Here is an 18929-nt window from a genome sequence, read left to right on the forward strand (position 1 = left end):
GCAGAATCAGAAGTTATTCGAAGATGAAGACGCTTGCACAAGAACAACTTAAAAGAGGGGCAGCGCGAATAGTCATAGGCTTGACGGACTTACGAGAGAGTGTAGCACAAACGTTGAAAAAAAAAAAAAAAATCAGCCGACAGACAACCGGAGACTCCATATACCTCACAAGAACCTGCTTAAGAAACAGAACCGTGAATATTTTTGAGCCTCCTAAGTATGTATCCCGTAGAGACAGGGCAGATAAAATTACGCAAATACCAGCTCGCACAGTCAGGTTGAAGCAGTCTTCCCACGCTCCAACTGTAAATGGAACGCTAAGAACTCTTAATCTACGGAACAGTAAAAATTACTCACTACCACGCACTTCTCATAGATAAAGAAGTAAATGTAGGCATGAGCACAGTTAAGACCACGAATATAAATTACAGAAAACAAGAATTCTTGCTGACAAAATAGTCGTAACAGACGTCGTTTATTAATTTGACACTACGACAAACCTCTTTCCGCAAATTTCGTGTGGTGGCGCAATTCCCTGTAATTTATTTACGAACACAATAAATTTTCAGCATGCTAATTAGCATTGCTTTTTTCTCCTTGGTAGTATTGCACAACTGCAACTCTTCGCCAGCAGTTTTAATATTTTGCATCGATAAGGCGGTGGCATTATAGAAAGGATATTTGTGTATTTTTCGTTCATGTTGTTTTCAAAGTCGACTTGCCCATTCGAGGGGTTCCATTAGTTAACAACAGTTATGGAGGATGTTGCCCACTGTTTTCAATTAGTCGACTGTCTGTTGTCCCACTCTTTGTGAACATTTCCGTTACGCCTCTCTTTCATTCCCAGACGATTCGAATATCCCCAGTAATAATTTTTGATAAAAAGCCAGTGTCGAAGCGCATATCCGCTGGTACATCAGTGAGTATCCAAAGTAATAACTACCTTGTGGTTAATAGTTAAAGGATGATGTCAGTATCGAAAATTTTAATATGTTAGCATTACAAGCACATAAATGGGATGCGATATAAAATTAGTTAATTTGTTAATATTTACAAGCAAAGATTGCAAAGTTTACTGTACTGTTAAAATGACTTTACATAATGGTGAATTAACGTACATTTTATAAAACAATGTATGACTAACATATAATTATGGAAAATTGTTTGTGCCTTGAGAAAATACAAAATTTTGTTCGTTAGCACTCAAAAGTGTATCGGCAAAGTTCCAGTTCGTCAGTGGGTTCATTTATTTTGTCAAATAACAAGTAAAAATTTTGTATGATAATATATAAACCTTATAGTTTTGGCATTCGACTATATTGGGTTGATTTTGGCTTCGAGCATACGGTACCCATGCATCCGATTTTTGAATCTTCCTCATTACATGCAAATATCGCACGATAAGGGAATGATTATAGTACATCACATTTCTCAGTTCTCGAGAGCGCTAACTTGTCTAGTTGTGTACTAATGGTTTTAAACGATATTCATGACACCACGAAAGTCTTCCTGAACGTAGAGGGTTACTGGTGTCAAAACGATCCTCCTTAAAAAGACAAACCATTTTCTTCGCCGCTCCCTGTACAATTGCATTGTGTCCATACACGATGCAAATGTTTCTCGCTGCTTCCGTTTCTGTCGCTACTCTACGAAATCAGTCAAAACAACATGTCCGAAAAGTTCCAATTTCTCCACGTGATTTTCTAGCGTCAACAGTTCCTATCACTCTCACCAAATATCAAAATGACAATATGTAAACTCAAAGAGCTACAATGAACTACAAATAAAAAAGACAATCGATAAACTAAAATAGCCCATAGCAACCGGAATATTAACATGCAAAACAACTTATGCACCAACCGAATAACGTAATGTTTATATTGATAACATTATTAACAGAAACATATACCTTAGCAACACACATTTTTGTTTGCATGGATCTCTGTCGTTTGCAGTGCAGCTGATATTTTGCTCGTTTGTTATTCACAAGTAACTGGGATGTTGTTGGTGAAGAAGAAGAAGACTTTGTATTTGCTCATATCAGAACCACTTTTACATAATTATGTATTTTAAAGCAAATACGAACAAAAGCGATCTCCAAAATCAAAATGAATATATAACTGACATTTTCTAGTATGCAAGATGTGATAAGTTGCTGCAGGACTTCATCTGACTTCTTAAGATGGAGGAAATGTTCTATGAACATTTCACAAAATCTTATTTTATTTCTTACATCGGAAATTTCTAAGTTACACAATATATCGATATTGTGCCAGACTAAGTCATGTTGAAATGTGTGTATTATTGTCCGCAACTTTTGTAATCTAAGAAATGTACATCACCAAGTTCAGCTTCAGCCGCAGAAAATTTAGGCTAGTCGCACTGAACGATTTAATGTGGTTTAGTAAATTATCATATCGGCAGATACATGGGGATGTGGATGAGGATGGGGATGCGTATAAGGCACCAGTAATGCAGGTAGCATTTCTGCTAGCCTCGCAGGCCTCTCAAGCCATAAGTACATCTTGGCTGATGTCAGCCGCAGATCATGCTAGGGGGCAACATTTCCAAAATCTCCTATTATAGCCATTTCAAAATTTAGCCGAGTTTTTCTGAAATAAATTTTATTCTTCACAGGAATGTGAATTATGAATGTTGTAAACTATTAAGAGGAATTCGTTGTAGCATGTTGGCATGCCACTAGTGTTACTAGTCACTCTCTGAAAAAGTCAGAATGCTGAACTGCGACTCACCCTAACAAGCTCAAAGTGACAGTCCAAGCTGAAACGAAAAATTTTTAATTGAATTTAAATTTAGTCATGTTGCTATAACGCCCGAAGGTGAGAGTAATTGGCTTCTATAATTACACTGATTGATTATGCATTCAGGCATCATAGCGCGATGGAATAAATGGGGACAGTTGACAAGGATGGGAGAAGTGCTAATGGGATAGTTCGTGCCCTGGCCAGCACGCTGGACCCAGAATCGAGACATGTGGAGTTCGAGCACCCGTCCCGATATTCTGAATTACGTTTACCGTGTTTTCGGTAATTCGATCAAAGTGAATGCTGAGACTGTTCCTTTGGAAAGGACTGGGCAGAAATCCGTCCCCGTCCATCCCCAATCCAGTCTCCTTCTCTAACAAACTCGGCGCCTATAGGACGTTATACCGACTTTTTCATTCGTTTTCACTTGCAGGGAGAGTTACAGTTTATGGTAAAGGGCAGGTGTGTTGTGGATTTGCGTCTGGTCGCCCCGCCTCTTATGCAACAGGTATGCAACAGTAAATGTAAACAGTAAATGGCAACCATTTTATTGTATTCGAAATATATATATATATATATATATATATATATATATATATATATATATATATGTGTGTGTGTGTGTGTGTGTGTGTGTGTGTGTGCGCGCAGTTATTTGCGAGTCGAGCTTAGCATTTTGAGCCTTCAAAAGAAATCACATGTAATACAGTGCACTTGGTGTCAATAGATACCGTCGCTAAACCAGCGAAAGTTCAAAACTACAAAAGGGAACATTGAATATTCGAGAAGAAAAAAGTTTTATTTCATAACCAGATTTTTAAACAGTGTGATACGAATAACCACTGTGAGGACGTAAGCGGTGTAACTGAGACAAAAGTGCGTTTATATCCGCCCTAGAGAATTCGAATCCGACCTCAGACCACGGGGTGGCAGCTTCCACTCTGTGATTTCCAATAAATAGCGCTTGGATAGCCACAGGAATATTTTAATAACTTCATGATTAACACGTGACAGCCGGCCGGAGTGGCCGTGCTGTTCTAGGCGCTACATTCTGGAACTGCGAGACCGCTACGGTCGCAGGTTCGAATCCTGCCTCGGGCATGGATGTGTGTGATGTCCTTAAGTTAGTTAGGTTCTGTAGTTCTAAGTTCTAGGGGACTGATGCCCTCAGAAGTTGAGTCCCATAATGCTCAGAGCCATTTGAACCATTAACACGTGACTACGTTGCCATACCATATGATGTATGTTGATTCTTCTGTGATTTGATTTCTTTGTAGTGTATATCCATGTATGACCGTCGATACAGACAAGGCAGAGCAGTGTGGAGTTACAGCCAGATGGGTGATTGAGTTTCATCACACGGTTCTCTCGTATGTTGATCTCAAAGTTACTTTTAACCAACAATCGTGCCTAAACATGTCTGCACAGCTGAGTTCGTTAAGTCGCGCTAGAGAAGGTGGCCTGCTTATCTCCGTGTCCAACTCTGGTTTCGAAGAAATTTTCGTCACATCGTTTCGGTCACTGAGGCGGGGACACGAGGTAGCTTACAGCTGCCCTTTCACCAGACTGCATGCCAACGCCGTAAGAGTGCCCCTGCTGAACATCACGGAGACAGAGCATGTGGCATGTAATGGTGATCCTATCATCGATGGTCTTTTTGTTACTGCTCAAAATTAGGAAGTCAGGGACATGAGGGTTTACGATTCTGCCGACGACGAGATCGTTAGAGTAGGATTACGAGTTGGGGCGGACAAGAATGCTGAGGAAATCGTGGCCTTTTTAAAAGCGAACTCTGCAGACTACGAATGCGTGTGCCTTATTGACAGAATTAAAAACCTGACGTAGAGCGTCGTGCCTTGGTACACTTCTCGCTTCTGGTTCTAGCCGGCCCCAGAATAGAAGGTTCATACATTTTCTTGTTGCATTCTTAAATGCTGGAGTCAACATCTTTTCCTGAAATAACGAAAGATGACTCCGGAAAATTATAGTTGGAAAGTACAACATGATCATATACCTAGGAACAAGTATTAGACTGAAATTTAAAAATGTTGCAATCGAGAAAATGGTATCTTTCTGTTACATTATTGTTCTACTACACGCTAATAACCCTCAGGGTACTCAGATCAAGGAAAATTGTATAAAAAACGCGTTACAAGTTGATTACAATGTGAAACAGATTCTATACGAATCAAACACAAATTCCCATTTTCAAGACAGGTGAAATTGGTAAGCAAAGTACAGTGGTTCAAAGGAAAACGCCTTTTGTATGCTGCACATGATGTTTTTTTTATTTATCTTGTGCACCCAGACGCGTTTCGCCTTAGTCACAAGGCATCTTCAGTGGGTGTCAGATCAGCGTCTAATTCATTATTTCTAAGTCAAACAGCTTTCTCTCCGGCGCAAATTAGTTGAAAGTTTGCACTTTTCTGTCACTTAAATTGCAATTAGATTTCAATACGCTGAAAACATGGGTAAAAAGAAAAAAACGTGCTAACTTTTAACCAGTTTGCCACCAGAGAGAAAGCTGCTTGGCTTAGAAATAATTGAATTAGACGCTGATCTGACATCCACTGAAGATGCCTTGTAATTAAACCGAAACGCGTCTGAGTGTACGAGATAAATAAAAAAACTTAAAGTGCAGCATGCAAAAGGCGTTTTCTTTTGGACCACCGTAATTTATATACAGCCGCTGCGAAAATGGCCTCCAAAAGAAACTTGTTAAAATCGTTAAGACATTAAAGAATCTCAGTTTATTTGCAAAATTCACAAGTTCCATGGTAAAAGATAGTCTTCCGCTTCAAGGTACAAGATAGTGCACGACTAAATATGGCTTAACTCTCCACATGTCACATAACTAGTTCTAAAAATATGTTGCATTTTGCTCCCCGTAACATTCTCTAGGTTAACTGAAGAAATGACAATAGAATCTAGATATGTAGGTTTAATATGTTACACAGTACTGAAACGTGCATAGCACGAAATACTTACAAGTTTTTCAAAAACACAGCCTTTTATCTAACAGCAATAACAACCGTAGAAAATGGTGGAAAGTGCTTATCGCGGTCTCTAGTGTGCATTCCTTAGAGTGATTCTCAACTCAGTTTCTAGACTGAAGACTCTTTCATGTTTTGCTTCCCTACGGTTTCAGCTACGTATGCACCAAAAACGTTAGAATCCGCAAGAGATGAATATTCGAACCCTCGACAACTGCAGTTAATCTCTTTGATCCCAGTCAATAGTCACAAACAAATTGTCGACAGTCTATCGATTTGTTTTGCTTTTATGATATTCAGGATGGTTGGCACATTTTTAGACAAGGTTTAGGTTAGGCTGGAGTGTGACAGTCCTGTTGACGAAGCCAACGAATGCGAAAGCTGAAAACTTGGTTGTAGTGATAGACTGATGTGTAGTTGAGCCTGAGGTCTAAGTTAGGTTGGAATGTAATAGCTTCAGTGTCATATTAGAACAAATAAGCCCTCGGTCACAAATATTAAGTCAAAATTGACATGGTTTCGACGCTACTATGAGCGTCGTCTTCTGAATTAAACTAACTGCTCTAAAACATATTAGGTATATAGTACATTAATAAAATTAATGTTTGTACTGACTGGAGTCTTGTTGTAACCCTTGTCCACTCAAGTACGAGCAGCCCTTAGCGGCTCGCCATCTTATTTACAACTATTCATGACGTCGCCTTTCCGGCTTAGATTTTTTTAAATCTGACTTGTAAGTACCGCATCTCTTTCCAGTCAGTACAAACTTTAATTTTATTTATGTATTATATACCTAATATGTTTTAGAACAGTTAGTTTAATTCTGAAGACGACGCTCATAGTAGCGTCGAAATCTGGTCAATTTTGACTTAATATTTGTGACCGAGGGCATATGTTCTAATATAATTCCGATACGGTCACTGAACCTTAGCAGCTATGTTCAAAGTTTTATGCTTCAGAGTTATTTGGCGAAGCCAAGGAATGTGGAAGCTAGGAACCTGGTTGTACTGGCCGATCTTTAACTTAGCCTGAAGTTACGCTGGAATCTAATAGTTTTGTTGTAAGTTGGAACAGCCAACGAATGTGAAAGCACAACACTACCTGTAGTGTCTTGGGTTCCGCAGAAAAAAAGGAAGAAAAATTGTTCATATCTAGTTTGGTTGGCTGCCTATAATTAGCGAACCTTTCGCCAGACAGGAAAAACACTAAATTTTTTTAAAATAATTTTAAAAAATGAAAAGCATATACCATTATTAGCGTATAGACAACATGCACACTATGGTCGCTCCATGGGATGTCCGCTGTCAGAGGGGCGAGGGGACACGGAATAAGGGAAATGACTTGTACGTATGCGCATTACGAGGAGCGCAGCCCTTGCCGCAAACATGAACCGTCTCAATGTTCGCGTGGTGAGTTTAGGCTGTTGCATCGGCTCCAGGTGACATGGCTACAAACTACTGTGGTTTCTCCTGGTGCGGAGTAATACATTGCAGCGATCGCTGAATGAACTTGTTGCGCACCCTGTAGGCCGCAAGCTGCGTCACTTGCAGAAGGAGAAGGGGCGGTGTACAGCCGCCCAGCTCAGTGCTGGCGTTGGCGTTCGCGCGCAACCTAAGACCAGTAGCCAGTCGCCGACAGCCGCGGGTTGGCCCAGATCGCGCCCCCTCCACCGGCCGCCGCTGACGCGGTGCCCGGTAGCCAATGGCGAGGCGTAAGCCCGGTAGCTGATTGGGCGCAAGACCAGTAGCTGTAGCAGGGATACTACACGCAGGCCAGCTACCGGTCACGACTGGCCGCAGGCGGTGGTGGGGGAGGATGCGCGCGCAGCACGGTAGCAGCTGGGGTGGGGGCCGCAGCTACCGAAGTGTGGCAGTCGCAGACAGTAGCCTGCTGGCCGCCGGCCGAGACAGACGCCAGAGCGCGCGGCGCCGCGCCGCGCCACGCCGAGCCGCCCTGCGTAGGCGACTCCCGGGGCGCTCGCGGAGGGGCGGGAACCGGTCGCCGCACCCACCTACTCATCCACTCTCAGGGATGGGACGGCGAGAGGCGACACTCGTGTCGCGCCTGTTCCTCTCCATAACGGTGGACGTCAGGTTTAACTCGTAAAACTGGTCCGCCTTAACCCCAGATATCCCTGCAACCTTTAACAATAGGTATTCTAAAAAGCGTTACGTTACAGCATACAACTAACGAGGGGCATTGACCCACACACGCGAAAGTTGTGGGCCCAGGAACGATCACTCCATGTAAAAATAATGGATGGAGCAGTCTGATAGAAACTTCTCCACTTTACGTCATGATGCAGTCTTGTCACACTGTTGGCATTTTCTTATTTAATATGGTCCTAATACGGCCTCGGTAAGTTGAATGCAGCACAGTCCATACTTAACTGCTTTGCAAAACGTCCGAGATGGTCATCATCCGCCCAGCTTGGAATTTCATGTCATTCGCTAATGATGCTAGCCATTAGCTAGCAATGAGAGTCAGCTAAAGGAAAAAGAAGTCACAGGTGACATCCATGCCGCCGAAGACAGCGCCTTGCGACATGAAATACCACAAACGCAACAAACCTGGTGCATGAATAACCAACAGTCATATTCAGTAATTTTACGAATTTGTTGCGAAAAAAACAGATAAAAATAAATGTGGAAGTGTCAATATGCTTAAAAACGCTTTGAAACTAACATAAATTTGAATTTATTGAGCACAGCGCCTCACGGCATGAAATATCTCAAACGCAACAAAGCTTGCACATTAATATCCATCAGTAGAATTCAAAAGTTTTACAAATTTGTTACGAAATATGGAAATTAAGATAAAAATGGAAATGTTATTATTCATCCAAATTTTTTAACGACTCGTAACTTTGAAATAACCCTAACCACAATTTTGACCACACGTTGACTGATCGACGTTACGCACTGAGTTGAATGTTTCTGTCCCGCATCGACTTATCTACCAGTACGTAAATTCCTAAAATTTCTAGACGAATGGTCGAATACTTCTCTCGATCAGCTGTCACATTTTCTAGGTGTGACAGCTCCCGTTTTATGAAATTAAAAAAAAAAATGGTTCAAATGGCTCTGAGCACTATGGGACTCAACATCTATGGTCATCAGTCCCCTAGAACTTAGAACTACTTAAACCCAACTAACCTAAGGACATCACACAACACCCAGTCATCACGAGGCAGAGAAAATCCCTGACCCCGCCGGGAATCGAACGCGGGAACCCGGGAAGCGAGAACGCTACCGCACGACCACGAGCTGCGGACTATGAAATTTAAAATGTTGAACAATGCTGATACTGACGATGGCTTAACATTTATTAGTCACTAGATGTAAGGCCACTGCTTTATTGGCGCGTCTAGAATTCACTCGTCTTCAGAATATCAACTGAGAGAGAACATACTTGAATAGGCAATTTGGGCTCATGTGCATATGACACATTCCAAAACGTACCTTACGTTCTTCTCCCTTACTTGATATTCTGAAGGTGTTTTTTCTCTTTACGTGCCAATGAAGTAGTTTCCTTACATACAGAGACTATTAAAAATTAACCCGGCGTCCATAACAGCACCGTTCAACATATGAAATGTCGCAATTATTTCCTAGATGCTTAACCTGGCTGTGTACGTTACCTACACATCATAAGCCGCCGTAGATAATGATTACCCTAAATGTTTCTAGATAAGGGCATGAGGTTCCTAAGATGATGTGCTTCTTGCGTTCGAGTAAGTCTCTTAAGGTAATATGGATGACGGGGACAGTCAGTTGAAAAGGATCAAACAATTTCTGGATATCTTAGACTAAGATCAGGAAGACCATTACGACAACAATGTACAAGAAAAACAGCTGGCCGATCAACGAGGATTGCTGTCAGGAACTAGTCATGAAAGGACAGTCACAAGAATTCAGTTAAATATCCAGGAGGTATGAGTTTGAACATGGCTGTAGACTGAAAAATGCAGAAAAGGATACGGGCAGATTTAATGTGGATTCTTTCGCGAACTTCTAAACTTCTAGTCTCCTTCTGAAACGTATAGATAACCACGACTGCAGTAGTATTTGATATCACGAATGGTGGTGATCAAAGACCTCTGACCATGTGCCAAATTTCAGTAGTTAGTCCTTATAATATAAAATATACCGCCTAATAATGGACAAATGAATTCACTTAAAAATTTTGTACGGGCTGTGGGTCAAAAATCGAAGAAATTATTGGAATCATTGTTCAGATTGGCACATAGGGCAACCTCGTCATACTAAAGCCAAATAATGAATAAACTTGTTTTAACTCCTTCCATTCGTGTCAAATTCGTACAGTCTCTAATTCCGAAACACTATAGCTCATTTTAGAGATGACAATATTTTCCGCCTGGGCTGGTAATGTATTTATTCTGCCTTTTACGCCATTCTGAAGAGACAGCTCACCATGGAGTTCCTTTTAAAAGGACAGTGCCCTCGTGTCAGCCATGTTTGGAACGATTAGGCACTGACGCACTCCATATCTGCATAAAAGGACGGAATAGCGATCATGAACAAATATATTTAATAACAGACCAGGCTGAAAATACTGTCATTTATAAAATGAATGTAAATACAGGTAAACGGCAAAGGAATGTTATTCTTACATGATCTTTCCTGTCGCTAGTATAATTACGGATGACATTGCAAATCCAGATCATGGAAAGCACTGCACAGTAGACAGATGAGAAGATGCCTGGGAGAGCTGTGGTGTGGACTGGGGAAACTGCACTTCCCTCCCGTCCATTACGCGGTTGCCATTGGTCTGTGTTACTGGCCGTCCGAAAAATGTTGACAAATCAGCCGCCTTATTCGTCAACCTTAGGTTAATTACTCATCCTTTATGGTCTGCCCCTTTTTTTATTTTGTTTGTACTGCAACAACGAGGAGGACGAATATTGTAGTGAAACGTGCATGCAGCCATCAACACCATAAGGAAGAAAACGGATAAGAAAACACTACCATTGGCGATGTTCCAGCTAGTAAAACTAAATGTGGATCGTGATGAAAAAACGCATTTCAGAAGTTGCAGACGTAGTACAGATCTAAATGTATACTAACAGTAAACCTGTAAAACCAGCTTGTGTCTACAGTGAAATATTTGGCAAAAGCAAAGAGACGTCTCCACGCCTTCTGGTCTGATTATGTAAGCGTAGACCAGATGTCGTTGGAATTCAAAGAAGTAATGTCATCGGCAGTTGAGAGAGACATACCAATTACTATAACAGAGAGGGTGCTGATCCCCCGTTGGTACTGACTGCGTCTTGCCGCTGGTGTTCTTGATAAAATCTCTCTCTGTTTTCTTCCACATTTCGGAACAGAATTTCGTTGTGGGAACTACGAGGTGTTCAAAAAGTCTCTCCGCAGTGCCGTATGATGGTTAGCCGCGCGTGCCGTATGATTGTTCGCCTGCACAACGATACTGCAGTGGTATTCTGTACCCATTCATAGGAGAACTTGTGTTAAGTTAAATACTGAAAGGTTATTTTCAACAAGATCGTGCAACCGCGCATACAGCTTGCGTTTTAATGTCACTGCTTGCTGATGGTGTTGGTGATCGCATAATTTCACAGGGACTTTGGCATCCACGATCACCTGACCTAACACCACCGGACTTTTTCTTCCGGGTTGCAGCGAAAGTAACTGTCTATAAAGACCGCTAAAATCCATCGATGAATTGAAAACTGCAATATCCAGTTTCACTGCTTCTGTTACAGAAGCTTGTGTTTGGAAACATGATTAAATGAATTGAATTGTGTATTCAACAACAGGAGAGGACATTTTCAACATTTAATGTGAAAATTTGTAAGTAAAAATTAATATTCAACAAATTAATAACTTGTATTTTACTGAGTTTCATTTCGGTATATTCACTGCGGCATACGGCACGCGCGGCTACCAATCATACGGAACTGCGAAGAGATTTTTTGAACACCCCGTATTAAAAGCAACTCCGCGCTAAATGTTGAGCTTCTGTAACCGTTTCCAGTAATGTCTCTGCCGTATAATGACAAGCCCATTACTCCATTACAGTTACTCTTCAAAAAGTTCTTCGGATCAGTCTTGAATTCTTACAGATGGCCTTTTGAATAATCCTTCCCCAAGCGTTAGTCATCGAACGTGGTACCGATAGAGCACTAAGCTTTTTCGTAAACACAAAACCGATAGGTCTAATATGTTTCCTTTTACATGAAACTTTTATTTTCTGAGCAGTCTGACTGCTCTCAGGGTGACGATCTTCCATAGCAATGTCATATATTTTCTCCAGCAAGTAGCCTACACCCTGTATATCGCTTGTAAGTGATCTTGAAAATTACAGAAACGTTGATCAACCTCCTTGAAGTACTGTAACTGTGGCGCTGGTATGTCTACGTTGAAGTTCATTTACTCAGAAACAAAGATCTTGGAGGCTGGAGCAGAATCTGCATGAACCTTTACGCGGTATAGTACGTGTGACATGTAATAAAATTGCTGCACGCAAACGACTGTGGGTAGTATGTGCTTAAAACTTTTAACATAACCTTAGAAGCATCGCGATTATCAACAATAACACTGCTTAAGATAGGACCCAGTAATTTGTAGGAAGTACCAAGGTTAACGGTCCACACTCCTGTCCGCACAGCTGTCGTTTCCAACTTACCTGATTTACAGGAGAAATCGTTCCAACATCGTCACAATCTCCACCCAGCTAGCAGTTCACACTTTCTGACCACTGTCGTGTATTTCTCTGTAGTCAGGACGGCGTAAGAACGTCGCTGACTTGCTGCAGCAGCCTCTGCGCGGCAGCTTTGCAGGCCTACTTCAACCAATTGCGTAACGCGATTTTGTAAACATCTCTGTGGCAACGCATCAGTGTTGTCGCAGTTCTATAGCCGGCAATTGTTTTGGAGTGCAGTCGTTTGCGCTTTACTGAAAGCTGGCAATAGCGCTCGTAGTTGTCCGGGATTTTCTTACTACACCCTGCTTGTGATTCTTGCTGTAAGCGCTCGCTGGTACACTGATTGAGGTTCGTTGTGGTCGTGCGAATTTTGTAACCCTCTGATGCCTGAAATTCCAATTTTGGCGTCCTTCCTTGAGGAGCATTTACCTGCGACATTTCCTGTTGTGACGTTAACTTCGTTAGTAGAGAAATCCGGATGGTACAAATATTACTGAACTGACGACCAGCAATAGCTGTCCGCGGGCAGCACTAACAAGGTGACCGGACAGTCGTCGGATTTTTGATATTTCTTATATTTGTGGTACGTGACGTTCAGAGCTCAAATACTATTCCCCCCAAATTGTTCGATGCAACTTTCAAAAATTCACGAGAAAATCGATTTTGAGTTATTTTCCGAGTGTTTAGCACGCTGAACCAAGGTCAGTTTTTCTCGGTACGTTGTATGGATGTGTGGTACAGTGCTCGCCTACTACGTGCGTGCCACAGCTTCGTTTCCCAGACGTAGTAAAATTTTAAAGAAAGGTACATATTTCCTGAACATTTCCACGAAGCACAAAATAAATCACGATGAAAAAGAATTTAATTTGTCTGTTTTTTAGCTTAAACTATCTTTTGAAAAAGATCAGTAGTTATAAATTTCTCTTTGCGGTGAACATGGGATTTTTGTATGCGATATTTAATTAGAAATAAGGAGACGTGCATTTTTCATAAGAAACACGCGCACACACACACACACACACACACACACACACACACACACACTCAACCACCCCCCTCCCCCCCCCCCCCCACACACACACACTCAACTACCAACATTCGTATAAAATACTGTACGAGCACGTTAACAGTGCCAACATATATGTATGCTGATCTAATGCTCTTGGTAATTACAGTGCGAAAGAGAAGACCAAATCACGATTAATTGACTACATTCCCACGTGCTACTCAGCAGGATGTCGAACGCTCAGCCTCTAAATGTATGCCATTATGTTCATCACACACCACGTGATCAAAAGTATCCGGACATCCTCTAAAACATACGTTTTTCATATTAGGTGCATTGTGCTGCCACCTACTGAGTGGTACTCCGTATCAGCGACCTCAGCAGTCTTTAGACATGTGAGAGAGCAGAATGGGGCGCTCCGCGGAACTCACGGACTTCGAACGTGGTCGGGTGATTGGGTGTCACTTGTGTCATACGTCTGTACCCGAGATTTGCACACTCTAAACATCCCTAAGTCCACTGTTTCCGGAGCGATAGTGAAGTGGAAATGTAGAGGGACACGTACAGCACAAAAGCGACCTCGTCTGTTGCAGAGACCGCCAACAGTTGAAGAGGGTCGTAAAGTGTAATAGACAGACGTCTATCCAGACCATCACACAGGAATTCCAAAGTGCATCAGGATTCACTGCAAGTACTATGACAGGCGGCAGGTGAGAAAACTTGGATTTCATGGTCGAGCGGCTGCTTATAAGCCACACATCACGCTGGTAAATGCCAAACGACGTCTCACTTGGTGTAAGGAACGTAAACTTTGGACGATTGAACAGTGGAAAAACGTAGTGTGGAGTGACGAATCACGGTACACAATGTGGCGATCCGATGGCAGGGTGTGGGTATGGCGAATGTCTAGTGAACGTCATCTGCCAGCGTGTATAGTACCAACAGTAAAATTCGGAAGCGGTGATGTTATGGTGTGGTTGTGTTTTTCATGGAGAGGGCTTGCACCCCTTGTTGTTTTGCGTGGCACTATCATAGCACATGTCTACGTTGATGTTCTAAGCACCGTCTTGCTTCCCACTGTTGAAGAGCAATTCGTGGGTGGCGACTGCATCTTTCAACACGATCGAGCCTTCACAGCGTCCTGACCTGAAACCTATAGAACACCGTTGGGATGTTTTGGAACGCCGGCTTCATGCCAGGCCCCACCAACCGATATCGATACCTCTCCTCAGTGCAGTACTCCCTGAAGGATGAGCTGCCATTCCCCAAGAAACCTTCCAGCACCTGATGAAACGTATGCCTGCGAGAGTGGAAGCTGTCACCAAGGCTAAGGGTGGGCCAACACCATATTGAATTCCAGCATTACCAATAGATGTCGCCACGAACTTGTAAGTCATTTTCTGCCAGGTGTCCGGATGCATTTGATCACATAGTGTGTATGTATGTAGGTGAGTACTATAGCTGTAATATCGAAATCTGGTAATTGTGTACTGTTCTCATGTTCTACCGTGATGGTACTTACAGATCTGTACAAATACACCATTATCTATCTATAGCTTTTCAAAAATTCCCTATATGACATACAAAGGAACATTTTATGGTTAATTTAGATATATATAAGTTAATATGGATTGAATTGCAAATATCCAAAATGGTTCCATCAACGTCTCGTCAGTTTTTTGTGATACCAGTAGGATTTTATACCATATTACCTCTGTATATCCTGTGCTACATTTTCGTCTTGTTTACTTGTTTCACTATACTTTCGATTTAAAATTTGTTTTATGTTAGTATCTGTCCTTTGTTAAGCCTATGTAACTTAGTTCCAGGGTACGACTTAAACTAATGTGTACTCTGCATAGTCAAAACAAACTGTAGAAACACATTTCCATTGTTGAGATGGTTGTAAGGACACGCACCGAAAGCCAATAAATAAAAAAACTTTCGTAATAATATTGATTTTTTCTTTACGCGGCAGACGTGCAATTCGAAACTTGCGAGCAGCCAAAGTACTGACTAGACAGGCAACTAAATGACAAACTCCTCTAGCATTTTTAGCCTGCACCCTCTACAATCGCTTGTCGTTCGTCCTCAGCCTGCACAAACCGCAACTTTTGGTCCAATAGTATATTTGTTTCCGCATCCGCTCGCTGACCTTTGAGATCGTACAGTGCCATAGCGAAGCAACTGCAACAACTCCACTGTTGAAGAAAGCGAGCTGTGTTAGTATGAACCAAATGCTCTATTGCCAGTTAAAGGATATCAGCGATATGGGCCCGATCGGTTGTTGTCATTTCTTTACAATACTACTCGGACGAAGTGACGCTTTAGATAAGACGGCATGGCACAACACATGTCTGTGGTCACGGGACAAGGGATCGGTCTCTTCTCGTTGGCAAAAGATCGGGACACAAGGGGTAACAGAACCCACGCATCTCTCAAGGCTAATTCTTTCCGGTTTTATTCTCTGTCAGTTTTGCTCTCCCTCTGTGGCTGCGCCCTTGGCAGTCCCACTCAGCTCAAATTCATCTTCATAATTACACCTTCCACTCCAATCTTCTCCCATATCCAATTGTTTGTTTCCCATTTCTCTTACTAATTACCAACATACACATTGCTCACTGAATAAACGTCAATTGTTACATATTTTTCGCACAGGCGTAAATGTCTCTGTCACATGTCGGATTAGTGATACACTTTTAGGCGCATCGGAGGCTTAGTTTTGAAAACAATGTTTCGTTTTCCAGAAGCAGCAAAGCACTCTTTTGTTTATTTTTTTTTTTTTTTTTTTTTTTTTTTTTTTTTTTTTTTTGTTGTCCATTCAGTCGTATCTTTAGCTGCCTTAAAACAAAAACTCATCTACCGATTCTATGGTTCCGTTTTTACTTTCTACTCATTTCGTTTCAATACGTTGGTTGCAAATTGTTGCACTTTTAAATCTGCTCTTCTAATTTGCTTCAATTTATCAATACATTGCCATCAGCAAAACGAAGGTGTTCCAGAAAGAATTAATACCCAAATACAATGTGATACCTACAGTAAGTACCATTTACTAACGGAAATTAGTTTTTCGGATATTTGAATGTGATGGAAGTGATATGAAACAGATGTGTCTTCGCAGTAGGCCGTTTTGTATCTGCAGATGGCGTCAAACCCTTATCATTCTTTCTCTCGTATTTTTTTTTGTACATTTCCCGTTGGCGTTGAATATCGTGGTTATTTACTACCTACATCAGTGTTTTACTTCCTATACGTCACTGCCTCTTTATAGAAATGAAGACGTACAATTTATTTGAATTAAAAACAGTTTTGGTTGCAGTTCAGTCTTGACAAAGCGTTCCGCCTTCGGAAGACATCTTCATATTACCTCAAAAAAAAAGTTTTTACCCCATTTCAAAAATCATACAACGGCTCTGTGCTAGCTTTTAAAATGATGTAAAAGGGAAATTTGAAGAGAATATGGAGATGCGCCACGAAGGCGAAACACGTTGCTAATAACAGAATAAATTGCAACCAAGACTGTTTTTAATTCAAATATTCTATATACGGTTGTTGTACCAGACGGCATAATGTAGTGAAAGATACGGCTTTGCTCTTTTAGTTCCGGAAAGTAATTATCGCTTTATTAGAAATTAGATCGGTTAATTTATTTTCTGATTTGATCGGCTGCTTATTCACGATAAGCAGAATCAGAAAGCTAATTATTGTCGCTGTAGCCATACACCTTGATATCTCTTTCTCACATTTCATCGATTGATAGTTTTTACATCCCAGTGTCCACTTCAGGTGTTTGAAGAATGTTCGCAATATCTTGCAGTCAAATATTACAGTTATCTACTTGTCAAGTCTCAATATATTGCTTGGAGGTTCTTTGTCGTTTGCATGTACTTTATCTGCTAATAGCAGAAGAATGTGAAAAATCGCGTTGTAATAGCCAACAAACAACGTTTCCGGCCTGTTTTATTTGTTCAGAATTTCACTTTCTTCAAAAGGAGAGTGATCTCCTAAAAATAAAAATAAATGAAATGTATTGATACTTATTTAGATGTTAATCTGTTTAGCAGCTATTAACTATAAACCATTCATGGGAGCTGCCTGGACCAATGAAGGAAACCAGTCACTTTGATTGGACTGATGACACATGTATTTACACTTTAAATATTTCATTAACGGTGAATATTCGCGGCATCTGTATCTACTATAGTGAGATGCGAAGGGTAACGTGATCTCTCCTTTTGGAGAAAGGGCGATACTGAACAAATAAGGTCGCTACGGATGGAACGGCCCGATCGATGGGCCGACTAATTTCTCTGTTGATACTGGCAACGGGCGCATTATAGCAGTCATTCAGTGTACCTCGTGTAGCCAAAGATTCGCTATCTTTGTGGTTACTTGTTCCACGGAGACACTAAACAACATTGAAAGAAGGTAAGCTTTTCACTATTTTCTAGTATTAACGGTTACCTCGTCAAAGTGATACGGTAATAGGGAAAAATTTTTCTGGACAGTGCAAGCAATTCTCACCATTTTTTCATATCCACCATATAAAGTTACATGCTGTGGACGGAGAGTAGGTGTTGTTAAGCGATGTTGTACGAGTTGCCTTGAATGAGCCCTCTCGAATTTTGTATATTGTTAAGCCTACGTAAGGCACTATGAACAAAATTTAAGTATATGGTTTTCATTATATGTTTCTCAATACTCTTCAAGTGTTTCTGATAATCAGTCAAATGTGGGGATTTTCAGATGCCAACAGAAAACTCCTAAAAATAAAAATATAAAATGTATTGACGCTAAGTTACATGTTTATACTGTTTAACAGCTATTATACTACAGGCCATTCGTGGAAGCTGCCTGTCCCAAAGAAAATTCAGTGTCGTTGATTGGACCGATGACATTCGTATTTAATTTTTAAGTATTTCATTAACATCGAATATTTATGGCTTCTGTAGTGAAATGCAAAAGATAATGCTCAATTTACTTTGGGAATAAAATATTTATTACAATATCCGAGGATTTATTTACTTATTTGCCTTAGGCGGCCTTACGATGGCAACTTTACCCTCTCTGTTTTAATTTTTAGTCTGCGAGAAGGTAGCCTATCACCTACCAGTATGTACTATCACTAACTCTACTTGTCGTATGTGTGTGAACGGAAAACTGTTTCCCTGATCTGAATACCTTTAATACAATATAGTCATTTCATTTAACACATTTGGCTTTATTTCTTCTTCGTCGACGTATACGCGTTGAGCACTAAACAGTAAAGCAAATATTTTTTTTTCTAAAGTAGCAACGAGCAACGTTATGGTAGGAAGTCGGCATGATGCCAAAGCCTGGCACTCGCTCCATCGTACGTTTCTATTTCGGTTGTACTCACGACTCGTGACTACAATATAAAATGGCCATCAGAACCAACAGGAACGCTTGTAGTATGCGTGTGCGCTTACTGCGCTATTCTGCCAGGTGTGACTGCTCGCT

Source organism: Schistocerca serialis, chromosome 2, assembly GCF_023864345.2.
Source record: "Schistocerca serialis cubense isolate TAMUIC-IGC-003099 chromosome 2, iqSchSeri2.2, whole genome shotgun sequence".
In the NCBI taxonomy this organism is placed as follows: domain Eukaryota; kingdom Metazoa; phylum Arthropoda; class Insecta; order Orthoptera; family Acrididae; genus Schistocerca; species Schistocerca serialis.